Genomic DNA, 12,874 nt, shown 5'->3' on the forward strand with positions numbered 1-12,874 from the left:
TTTTTCTACTTCTTTATTAGTAAATGGTTGATGAGGTCTTCACAGACCTGAGTTATGTACAGTAAATAATGTTAACCCTAACCCTGGCACGGCTGCAGCCTCTTGTTACATAAGTTACACAATATATATTAACCTTAAATATGGATTTAACACTCATGAGCTCAATTTGATGCTTAGAAACACAAAGTAGTTGCAGTTTTTAAGAAATTTAAGTCATTCAATTCAGTGAATTTGGGGGTTTTGAGTGTATTTAAACACTAGAAGGTATTAAAAAAACAATCTCTAACTGCAGTAACGTCCTGCTACTATACATACCTTCTAGAGGGGGGAGCATTCAGCCCAGGTAAGGCTGCAGTTCAACAGCAACCTGTGTCTCTACATGTGAACCAAAATTAGCCAACAGTTCCCAGAAGTGTCATGGTGTTGCTACACATTGTGATACTCGAAGTATTTGTACAGTGTTATATCATTGTGTGCTCAAGAGCAGCCAGCTCTCTCCTGCTGATACAACCTAAAACCAAGTCTGCCTTTTTGTCACAGTTTCTCCTCCAGTTAAATTAGCTTTTTTATTATATAATGTTTCCTCTATTATTATTATTAGTATTCGTATTATTACTGTTTCTCCCAACATGTTACCACACAGTAAAAGGTTTTTTGGGGGGATTGTGTCTGGGTGTGAAATATATCCTTTCGTACAGAGCTTTTACTTCATTAGGGTCACATAGGAGCCGAAAAATAAAAATGCGATTTCCGTACGTGCCAGTTGACCAAAGGTTACTCTGTTGCCTAAGAAAAAACCTGTTTGCATTAGTCACGCCATGCGGCCCCGCTGAAACACGCTGGACTGCCATTAATCATGTTTTTCAAGGAAACTTTTTCCCAAGAGTCTGTGCTATATTTGAATTGGCTCTGCTCTCGGTGCAGAGTCCCTGGCAGTGTGTGAACATGTATCTAAATCATCTGCCACGCCGCTGTCAGGGCGCTCCACACCGCTTTCCACTCCGCCATTAGACATATGTAATTGAAAGAAAGAAATAGGTAATTTCACGCTCTGTGTGATTGTTCTATGTGCTGAGGGAATTCCTCGTGCATGTGTTGTAAATTGAAGATGACTGTGGCGTTAAAGAACATGCTTTAATTTTTTGGATTTTAAACATTTAAAGGCCTAGAGATATAATTTACATTGAGCAGGTTGGGAGTTATTTTTCCTCAATCATCCCTGGTATCCCAAGTATTTAAGCTCAACAAGTTTGACTCCTAGCTGACTGTACGGCTGAGAGACATTGCATACCTCGCCTGAGGGTGGGGGGGGACTTCTCAAACTAACTTTAAACAGTAGACAATGCAGTACACTATACCAAACAGCATGGGACGTTGATTAATGCTGCGATATATAATAATGTGCTGCATTCAGGCTGCGGCACTGCAGAGGAGAAACCTCACTGTACAGATAGTTGTGGGCAAAATGGATCATGGATTAATAAACTGTAATTACTGACAGCACTATCTTTATATTTTATGTGTTGTCATGGTTACTGACCTGTATATGTACCTATATAAGCCCATAAACACTGCATTTTTATGAGCATTTTATAATTTTGTGACTTTTAACACTATTTAACTACATATCTAACCTCTTATTAATGTAACTGAGCACAAAGTCCCAATTTATTGATATATTTCAGTGTAACTTTACCCTACTATAACTGCTTCAATGACTTGACATCAAGCACAAATTAAATTTAGAAGCACAATAATAAGTTCACGTCCTCTGAGTTTCGCTGAGTCGGCATGCTTCATTTCTGCCTCTGCATGATCTGATTGATCGCTTGGCACAGACGGATAATCTGCGCCATCAGTTGCTTCAGGCATGTCTCTGTCATCAGAACCCTCCAGTGTCAAAGACAGTTCTGCACTGCAGTGAACCCCCGACACCGACACATTACTGTAATATCACACTGTCAGGAACAATTCCTATTACTCCCGTCATCTGCGTTCATTAATAGAGTCAACAAACATGAAGAAAAACAGACGCCCACTTTAAGATAATCCTGTGCAGTTCTGTCTTAATATTTCTGCACACTGGGGTCCATAAACAGTCGGGAATCTGAGACACAAACTTGATGCCAACGCTGTATAAGAAAAAACCACAAATGTCCTCATGGTGGCGTTAAAGGAAAAGTCAGAGAATCACCAAAGTAATCAGGATTCATCCTCCGGGGAACATGAATGTCTGTACAATGTGTCCACATGAATCCTTCCAATTGTTGTTGAGAAATTTCCGTCTGGACCAAAGTGACATTTCTATCTCTAGAACTCTTTACTATACATTACTCTGGTCTCTAAAGACACTTCAACTTTAAATATTACATTCTGTACTCAAGTAGTAGAAGTACAAATATTTGTGTAAATAAATAGCTCGGTAAAAGTAGAAGTACTGATTCAACTTCTTTACGTAAAATGTACTTAAAGTATAAAGTAAAAAGTTCTCTCGTGGTTTCTCTGAAGGACATTTCTGCCAGCTGTTTCTGTAGAAAGCTGAAACTTCAAACATGGTCTCCTTTTTTTGTCCGTTTCATCTTGTTACATCTTGATGTTAGGAAGGCATGCAATCATACAAAAACTAATAATAATTCCTCTCAAATGCATTAAAACTCGAGTAACGAGCCTGTTTTGAAAGTGTAAGTAGTAGAAAGTAATAAATATAATAAATACTGAAGTAAAGTGCAGATAAATCAACTAAAATGTGTCCTTAGCTACGTATTACCTCTGTTGATTGAGGGTTAAAACATTAGCAGCATACTGTAGAGTCACATGAAGGATTGTGGAAAATGATCCTGTTTATAATCATTAATCAATGTGATCATCTCCTGACATCTGTGGGCTTTAAACAATGGATGCAGCCATCCAACGTGTCATCAAAATAAAAGCGTGTAAAAGAGATGGGGGGGGGGTTCTAATACGCTCAGTGTGAGTGACCCTCCCGCGTATGTACCAACATGCATCGGGTGGTTTTTATAACCTATCAAGATGGTGAGTGATCTCCTCTAATGGATCCCTATTTCATAGATTAACAACAGAGCTCATTTAGTTAATCACGAGGATTGGATCACATTTATAGATTTGATGCTATTGTCCATTTCAGAAAAAGCAGAGGAATTACATGAAAGCCCCCCCCTCCAGGCCAGATGTTTGACCTCTGATTAAAAGCCAAGAAACCAGAGCTGACAGCCACATTAAACTGAATTATTTTTTAAAAGACCCCCCCCCCTTGTTAGTTTTTGATCTCGAAATACTTTTGCTCTCCTTTTTTTAGCTCCAATGAAGCGGTCTTTGTTTTAATCCTCGCATCGATGCACATTCCTTCCTTCGCTTTACATCGAGAGCATTAAGGCCAAATACATTTCATTAGGTCGCCCGCAGATGTACGTCGAGTTGGACCTGAACCTAAGAGGATTGTGTTTGGAGCATACATGTTGAACCTCGCATACGACTGGCTCAAGCTGGCTTCATCGCAGTCCCACATACACTGCTGGAGATCACAACCCCGATGTCTTTGCCTTGTAAGGTTGCCATCTGGACTTTTTGGGTTCAAAGCTCCTTAAAGCAAATTCTAACAAATTCCATCAGCGTATATATATATATATATATATATATATGTGAATGTATATAGTACAAGTCGTTAATAGTCTATAGAATTGCAATAGTAGGAGTAATCCTGATTTTAAAAGCTTCTTTTCTAACTAAAAAGATCTGCTGTACTTTGCTTAATTGCATCCTGCTTCATGTGTTTATCGGTTACTTCCTTAAATTAATAGTTTGACATTTGACAGAAATGTGCTTATTTGCTTTTGCTGAGCGTTAGCAAACATCACTCTCATGTCTGTACGGTGAATATGAAGCTACAGGCAGTTAGCTTAGCTTAGCATAAAGACTGGAAACAGGGGGAAACTGCTAGCCTGGCTCCTTTCAAAGGTTATATCTTATGTCTGTGTCACCGGTTTGGCAAACAAATTGTCCAGCATATGACCCCCAATATGGACGCAACTTTGAGTTTTTACACTCCAGATTTTGTACGTAACAAAGACTCAGGCTAGCTGTTTTCCCTGTTTCCAGTCTTCATGCTAAGCTAAGGTAACTAGCTTCTAGCTGTGTTAGAGTTATAACACTTTACAGGTGTCGCCTATAAATATACAACAGTGTTTTCCTGGCTGTAGTAACGCACTACTAATAAATACATCCTGTAGATCTCAAGGGCTCGCACTGTACGTGGATCCTCAGCAATACACCCACCAAGTGTGAAGTCAACCAGATGAACGGTTCTTGAGATAGGACAGAGATTCTTTACTTGGTGCTACAGCGCCACCTATTGGCCAAATGGCCCCATGGTCGCTCTAACGTCATATCTACACACGTCCGCCAAATGTGGTTGCAATAGCACAATGCGTTCAGGAGATACGACAGGTTTTTGTGCTATAAGTTGCGCTCACAGCCTTTGAGTAAACCTTGAGAGCGAGGTAGAGAAAAATAAAATGTGAAATATAAGAAATATCTGAAAAAAACTACATTTCCCAGCTTTATGCAGAATGTTTTGGTACCAAATCTAAAGATGATTGCTTCAAATTTGTAGGAAAAAACAGCAAAAAAAACAGATTTAGACAAAATCAAAAATTCAATCAACATCTTCTTGTTTCGTTTCTCGCAGCTCCGGTTCAAAAGTTACAAACCAAAACATAAAGTCTGTTGTTATAGCGCCACCATCAGGCCAAATCCACCCCCTCCTGGATAAGCAGTTGCTGATTCCTTCCTCTACAGTTCAATAATCCCTCACTCTCCATCACTCTGTGTATGTTTATTCATTTGTTTCATGTGTTTTGTTTATTGTTTATCCATACATTCATGAAAAACATTTTCAAATCAGCTCTGAAAATCCTTTTTTATGATATCCGGTGTACCTGCTTCCCCCCCCATCCCAACCTCCCTGTCTTTCTCATTTTAATGATGGTTTTAGCTCTGCAGCGCTGTGACATAACATTGCGGCTCAGAACAGGAGCACACACGGGGCTCGGTGATGGGGATTACGGCTCATTCTTCAGAGCGCTGGGTTTATTTTAGGGTCTGACTGGATAAAACAGGATTAGCATCACAATGAATCCCCGGGCATTCGAACCAGGAGGTCAGCTCCAGCGTGGCCTTTGACATTTGAAATGTTTATAAATCCTCCATCTGTGTTGTGATAGATGGTTAAACATAGATCTGATCAGCTGGCATTCCAGTGAGGTGTACATTTTTGATAAGTGGTGACTGTTGTCTTTATTAAAGCTACTGGTTTCATTTTCTAAATTATTTCTTAAGGGGCTTTTTATTTGTATCCTGCTGAGTGGATATAAACTTGAAGTGAATGTCAGTCTGTGACCACTGATCTCTGATAGAGCTTACTTCCCAAATATATAATAAAATGTTATGATCCTGATAATAATGATAATAATAACTTTATTTACAACACAGTTCCAAAGGTTAACCCCAAAACAAAGTAAACAATTTAAAACATAGTAGTAGAACACAAGCATACATACAAAAAAATAAAACTAAAACAGGTTAAAACACACGATTTATTGGCAGAAATGGAATAATAATATTCATAGGTAGAGTAGAATAGAATAAACGTGATTAGGTAGGTAATGATTGATTAATTATTAATTAAACACACCCATGAATGAAACCCAACATGACCCTATTACTTTATATGATTTAGTATTAGAGTTCAGCAGCTCGATAGAAGAATTGTTGTGTTTTTCTTTCCTTAGAATGAGACGTTTATATCTACAGACGCCGCAAGTCACCTTCTGTGGAGTCTGCTAGTTTCTACAGTAGCCAAACACTGACTCTAGATAGGGATGTTTGCATGTTTTGAGGCCCCCCCGCAGATTCTCCTTTTGTGCTTGAGCAAGAGGACGGTGAAGCGAGGGAGCTGCAGTATGCATCTTCACCATTAGAGGCCGCTTATTCTTATAAACTGGACCTTTAAAGGACCAGTTTATAGGATTTAGTGTGTCTAGAGCCAGGGTGGCTCAACATGGCGGACCTGCTTGCTCTGTAGATATAAACAGTTCATTCTAAGGTAACAAATACACAATGATTCCTATATTCAGGTGATTATACACTAATGAAAACATCCCTATGAACCTTATATTCTATTTCTGGCAACAGATCCTCCTAAATGTTTCACACTGGACTTTTTAAAGAAGAATCTATAGAGCTGCTCAGGCAGAGTTCAGCTGAGGGGCAGATTCCTTTATATTAGATTAAATAACCTAATTGGAGTTACAGAGGAACTGTAGAGGAAGGAGCATAAATAAAAAGAACATCAGGTTTTAATTCATTTAGGAGCAGAAAATTCTGCGAAGTCCAGCTGTTATGTGTTGGAAAGACAGCTGAGGTGTCGGGCTGCAGGGTCGCTTCCAGTGTCACCAGAAACCTGATTTCACACATCAGTCTGTTAACTCGAAAAGTACTGCTGCAAATGTGAAGAAAAGCCCTCTGTGGCTCCAAAAGGGTCAAACATAGGACTCAAATCAAGAAGGAAATGAAAACAGAAAGATAAGCAGAGTCTGCAGAAAGCATTAAACCCTCACTGTGATGAGGGCAGTTCCAGGGATACAGAAGGAATGAAAGAACATATTTTTTTTCATTAAATAAATGCATTTATTAGGATTGGCTTTGTTTCAGAAAGAAGCTTTGAAATACACCTAAAGTAGTTTAAAACTAAAGGGTCAAAAGGTTCAGCAGAGGCTGGTCTGATGAAAAACAGATTTTTTGAACAAAAGAATTAAGTTGTAGTGAATCCTAATGTCATTTTGTTACAAGGTTCTCAAAGCAATACATATCAGTGAGCAGAGATTGAACTGAAGGCTAATAGTCAGCTGACACTCGTTCGGTCTTTCACCACCGTGTTCAACATATTTCCTCTTTGAAACTTGCACAAACCACCAAAGCTATCTTAATCCGGCCTCGGAGGAGGGCCGGCTCTGTGGCTAACGGGTCTTGTTCAAGGGCACCATTATGGGAGGAGAAAATAGCTTTTCTCTTTCACCACCAGATCTGTGACAGTTTACAGCGCACTGACAGTTTCCATCACCTTGACTGAGTGCGTCATGTGCTCAAAGTGAGAGAGAAATACAGGCCCTATCTCTGCTCCGACAGCATATTGAGATATACGACTGAGGCGCTCTTTATTTACTTTAAAGGTGCAGTGTGTAATATATAGAGATGGAATATAATAAGCAAAGATATGTTTCCATAAGTGTATAATCACCTGAATATAGGAATTGTTATGTTTTTGTAGCCTGAACAGTGGTTGACTAAACTGCCAACATCTAAACTAAATTACACATTTTAAGGATATTTTATATTATATTCAATGCATAACAATAACAGTAAACTCAGTAACCGCAGGAAGTTTGTGTAAAACGAGCGATTTAAATGAATTTTGAGCTGTTTTCCAGATATTTTTATAAAATTTTCTGTCTGTATTATGTTTTTCTATATTTTTTTTATCAATCATAAAGACTTAATAGTTGTATGATTGATAAAATATATATAAATAATGCAGTGTTTTCTGCGTACTTTTTTAAATGCAGGACGATGAGATGGTTGATTTAAAGTTTTCTTACACCCCTTAAAATCATGAAGGCCTCACGACCCCCAGTGAAGCTTTGGCAACCCCTATTGTTGGGAACCGCTGCCTTAGATTGAGCCGTTGTTATCCACAGAGTGACTTGCGGTTTGGGTGGTTTATATACTTTATTTCTGGATTAATGCGGCAGTTACGTCTCATCTAATCAGGGCTGGGAGGGTAACTTTAAAAATGTAATCTGATACGGTTACTAATTACCTGTTAAACAATGTCGTCTGTAATTTAAAACCAGCACATTGGGTTTGAATGTGGCACAGATATTTCTGGTTCCCAGAGGATGCAGACATTGGTGATCTGCTCCATGTAGCATCAGCAGCAGGTCTCAGTCTGCTGATATTTCACAGCCGTGGTCGGCACCACTTGCACAGACCTCAGTCAGATAAAGGATCAATGAGTCAGGCAGACTGGACTAACATATAGAAGCAAACAACCCCCTCTGCCCCTGCACTCTCAGCTACAAAGGGGATGAAGATGGCAGGTTAACAAAGGGATCTCTATCTCGACCCCCCCCTTAAATCGTCCACCGATTGAAATAATTCACTCTTATTGCCCTCGAGCGCAGCTTTGATGAGAGGAACAAGCTCTAACAAGTGAGGTGAGGGGGGGGGGGGGACTATAATAAAAATACCAACAGACTCATTATTTTCTTCTAAAATGAAATCTTTGAGGTTCTGTTGTTCTCGCTGTTTGTGTCGAGACCTGACAGACTCAATCAAACCGGTGATGGCGTCAGAATTAACAGCCTGGCCGGCTCTCAACCGAGCTGATGTCATTGCAGCTGGGTGGACCCCTTCCCTTGTTAATAATTTAAAGACCCATATCACACATTAGCAATTAGATAATCGCCCCCGAGCATTATCTTTGAACATAGTCCGGAGACAGCGTTATAGATTTACACTCCACTTTGTCTGGAACCTGTTGGGGGGGTCAAAGCCACAGAAAACCTTTGCTTTAAATCATCTTAGCTAATAGCTAAATACTCATGACTGAATAAGCTACGATAAAAAAAGAAAAGAAATCTGTGGACTTTGTGGGTGTGGTTTGATCAGATTTGCTTTAAAGTGTTGCGAGATCCCTGATCCGACTGAGCCCGGCCCTCAAGTCCAATAGTTCAGTCTTCTTTGTAAATCTGCAGGCTCAAGCTCTCTCTCTCTTTCTCTCTCTCTCTCTCTATATATATCTGTGTTACAGTTGACTTATCTCGCCATGTCGACATCAGATCCGCTTCAAAATGTAATGGGTTCTTCCTCTGCCGCTGCTGAACTCTTCCTCAAAGTTTGAATGAAAATTGGGTCTGAAGTTTATTCATAATCCTAAGAAACGCCACTAAAAACCTCCTTTTCGGAGATAAAAATGCAGCTATGTCTCACTGGAAATAGAAATAAAACTGTTCTACTTTAGTAGGAAATTGTGTGTTAAAGAAGGTTCACGTTACTTAAAGTATGAAACAAGTTGGTAAAAATACGTTTTTAGGGTTTTTAGCCAAACATACTTTATTATTGTTGTGTTGTAAGTCTTTAATGCTGTCCTTTAGGATTACTGTAGAGTTAAACCTGTGGACTGTATCCACTGTATTGTATAGTATTGTGTAAGACAAATTTAATATATTTATACATTTGAGCACTAATTAAAAAAAAAAAAAAGAAGTAGTCATATTGTTTGTCTTATTTCTATTTGGGGGTTAATCATACTGTAAGTAACATTAACATAATTTGGGGGCTTTGTTGGATGTAAACAGGAAGTATAATGTTGTCATGGAGTCATGGTGTTTGCTACGGGCTACAGCTTGAGCCGGGTATGTTTAGCCAATATATTTCTTTACATTTTGGCAAATTGGCAGCATTAAAAGTGTGCTGGATTATCTATAAGTAGTTCCTGTTTGTATTGTAACCCACGGACGTACAGACAACTGTCACTGCATGACTTTGACACTGAAGGAAACTTAAAAACGCAATGATTCTCAGGCAAGTTCTGAAATTATCAGGATGATTTCTAACCAGATTTATGGACGTTTATTTATTTACTTCTGTTTAGATTTGACCGAGTTATGACCAAAGTGATGTACAGAGCAGGAATGAACTAATGAGCTCTAACTAACTTCCCCAGAGAAACTAATCAACTCCTTGAGAGTAATTTATTACATTTTCTTTTTTAAAGAACTGTTGTGCTGACTGAGGTTTTTGACCTTTTCTACTCAAGTTCAAGAAACTGCAGTCACCTCTATCACCACTTAAAATCATTGCAATGTCTTCATATCTGCCAGACACCACATATTGCTCCGGCAAGAGTCGCTTAGTCAGGTTTAATGGCCCAGATTATTGATTAACAGTCTCAGTATTTACTGTGTTGCACACTCGCGCACTGTAGGGCGGCCCACAGGGTGCGATGCACTCAGCAGCATGTGACTGAGGCACTAAACTCATCTTATTTCACTGGAGACCTCCTCTAAGTGTGGACGTTGTTTACAGTGTGACTGATCACTGTTTCTCTCAGCGGTCGGATGTTCGCGCAGTAGCGCACCTGCAGGCTTCCCGGTGTGACCACATGTTGGACACCGGGCCAGTCGATAGGAGTGTCTGAGTCTGTCCTGTTGTGTATTTCAGGAACAGTTGACTGCGGACAGATATAATTGCCTTCAGTCGAAGCTTTACTTACAGATTACATGGTCCTATTCTAGGAAGCAGATTTTCCTGATTTATCTTTTGCTGAGGTAAACCCAGAACGTGTTTGCTCTTTGTTTCCAGATTTATGGGTGGTTCTTGTTTTGTGACTCATTAAAGTCATCAAGATAACTCAGTGAACCTGCTTCCTGGAAGCTTCAATTTCCAAACAGATTTGAGAGGCTTAAATTTGATCGTATCAACAATGAAAACTTTGTCGGTTTCCTTGAAAGATCCACATCAAGGTGACGGGATGGAAAAGGAGAAAATGAGGGAGATTGTTCTGCTTGTGCTGATGGAAAAATATGACTAAATATTTCCAACTAAGCTTATTATAGTTAACCAAAAGTAAACACAAAAACCTAAAATAGGTTTGAATAAAAATAAGAAATGTTAGTATGTACTAAAAAAAAGCCAAAGCTTCATGGTGAGGCCTTCTTGATTTTAATGTGTGCTAGAAAACTTAAAAAATACACACAGTAGGACTAAATCTCAGCATTTGTTTCACTTCTGTGAAGAAAGTCATTCTTTTTTAAGTTATTTTTTTGGCCTTTTCATGCCTTTATTTGATAGAGACAGCTGAAGATTGACAGGAAAGGGGGGTAGAGAGAGAGGGGATGACACGCAGCAAAGGGCCACAGGTTGGATTCAAACCCGGGCCGCTGCAGCAACTCTGTATATGGGTCGCCAGCTCTACCGAGCTAACCGGGCGCCCGGAGAAAGGTAATTCTAACAGAACAATAGTTAAACATCAGGGACAGAAAAACACTGAATTAAAGCCTCTTAAGTCTGTATGATTGATAAAAATGATTAAATATACATAATACAGACAGAAAATTATATAAAAAGTTCCCTAAACAAGAAATAATCTGCTCGACATACATCCAAATCACTAATTTTACACACATTTCTTGCAGTTCCTGATTCAGTTTGGGTTAATTGTACTGTTTTTCTAATATAATATGAAGAATATCCATAAAATATGTCCCTGTAGGGATCATAAGTTTACTAAATGGTGTCCCTCGAGGAAAACCACTGATCTATGTGACAATGAGTGTTTGTACTGTAAAACCTACACTGACCTTCACCCTGACAAATACCCTACCAGGGCGCCGCAAAACTAGAGATTTTTAATAAAAAACTGTGTCAGAAAAAGAAGAATACGGTGTCTTAATGCTGAAATACTTTAACAAAAAGGCCTCATTCAGGAGGCCGATCACGACAGGCTTGTTAATACTTTGTAGGCCAACGATTTGACGGACTTTGCTCCAGAATTACTTCCCTGAGATCTCTTTCTGAGAGGTGCTCATCAATGCTTCAGATATATCTGTTAACTATTAACAGAGTGCTGTGCAATGCCAGAGTCTCTGCTCCCCTCTATCAGGGTTTTCTAAGATAAGCCGTCTGAACCCGTTGCCTTATCTTTAAACCTCATCCTTTACGGTTCTGTAACCGGTGTGGCTGCATTACAGTCTGACCTAAAAGAGGAAGAATTCCTCTTCTTAAAGGAGCGGCGGCAGAAATAAACTGTAGACTGTAGCTGCTTCAAACAAGCTGGCTTATATAAGCTAAAGTACTGCGTGATTTTCATGTATGATTTGCTTTATAATACCTCAACTCGCTGTGTCTGTCCTCGTGTTAACTCTGAGCCCTTTTTTTTTTGCTAAATCCAGATTATGACCATTAGTCACAGTAGTAGGCGCTCCATTAACGTCGCCACCCGTGATGGACTAAAGTAGCCTTGCAGCAATAACTGCACATAAACGGGGAAAGAAAAATGCCACTTACCTCATGATTTTAAAATAGTCACAGTCATCTTTAACCAGAATCGAGTCAGAGCAGATGTGGTTTTACTTGTGAAGTTCAGCACTTTTACACACTTTGTATTGCTTCATTTAGTCAGTGGAAAGTATTGCAAAAGGTTAATTCTTCTACAGTCTATAAAGAAACAACCTTAATCTGAACAATAACCAGTTACTGCAGGTGTACAATGAATATTGGAGTAAAAAAAGTACAATATTTCCATCTGAACTGGAGGAGAGAAGAAATAGGAAACATTAATTTAAAGTACTTAAAGCAGAAACAAGGAACTTTTGAGTCTGCGTTGATTCTGGCGCCCCCTGTGGACAGAAGCGGTACTGTTCGCACTGCTCGGTTTCATTGAGTTCAAGGGGAATCCGACCCGCTGGCAGAATAACATTATAGAAAATCTTCTTGTTGATGGTCTTGTTTGTTGATGTCGCTCATATAGAGGCATTAAACTGAGTAATAACCAGTTTAAGTGCAACTATTATCAATTAGCAGCATTTTTTAAGCTTTAATCTGTTGGAATTACGATAACAGGTTACTGTCATGTGTTCTGCCATTATTATGAGCCAACAGTATCATCATTAAATCGTATGCAGACACCTCATACAGACACATATTCAGCTCTTTTTACTGAGCACATATCAGTGCTTTAAAAGTGCTAATTAATTCACCACCACTGTCAGAAATACGTTGAATTTCCTTCAGATCG

Source organism: Dicentrarchus labrax, unplaced genomic scaffold, assembly GCF_905237075.1.
Source record: "Dicentrarchus labrax unplaced genomic scaffold, dlabrax2021, whole genome shotgun sequence".
NCBI classification, from domain to species: Eukaryota; Metazoa; Chordata; class Actinopteri; family Moronidae; genus Dicentrarchus; species Dicentrarchus labrax.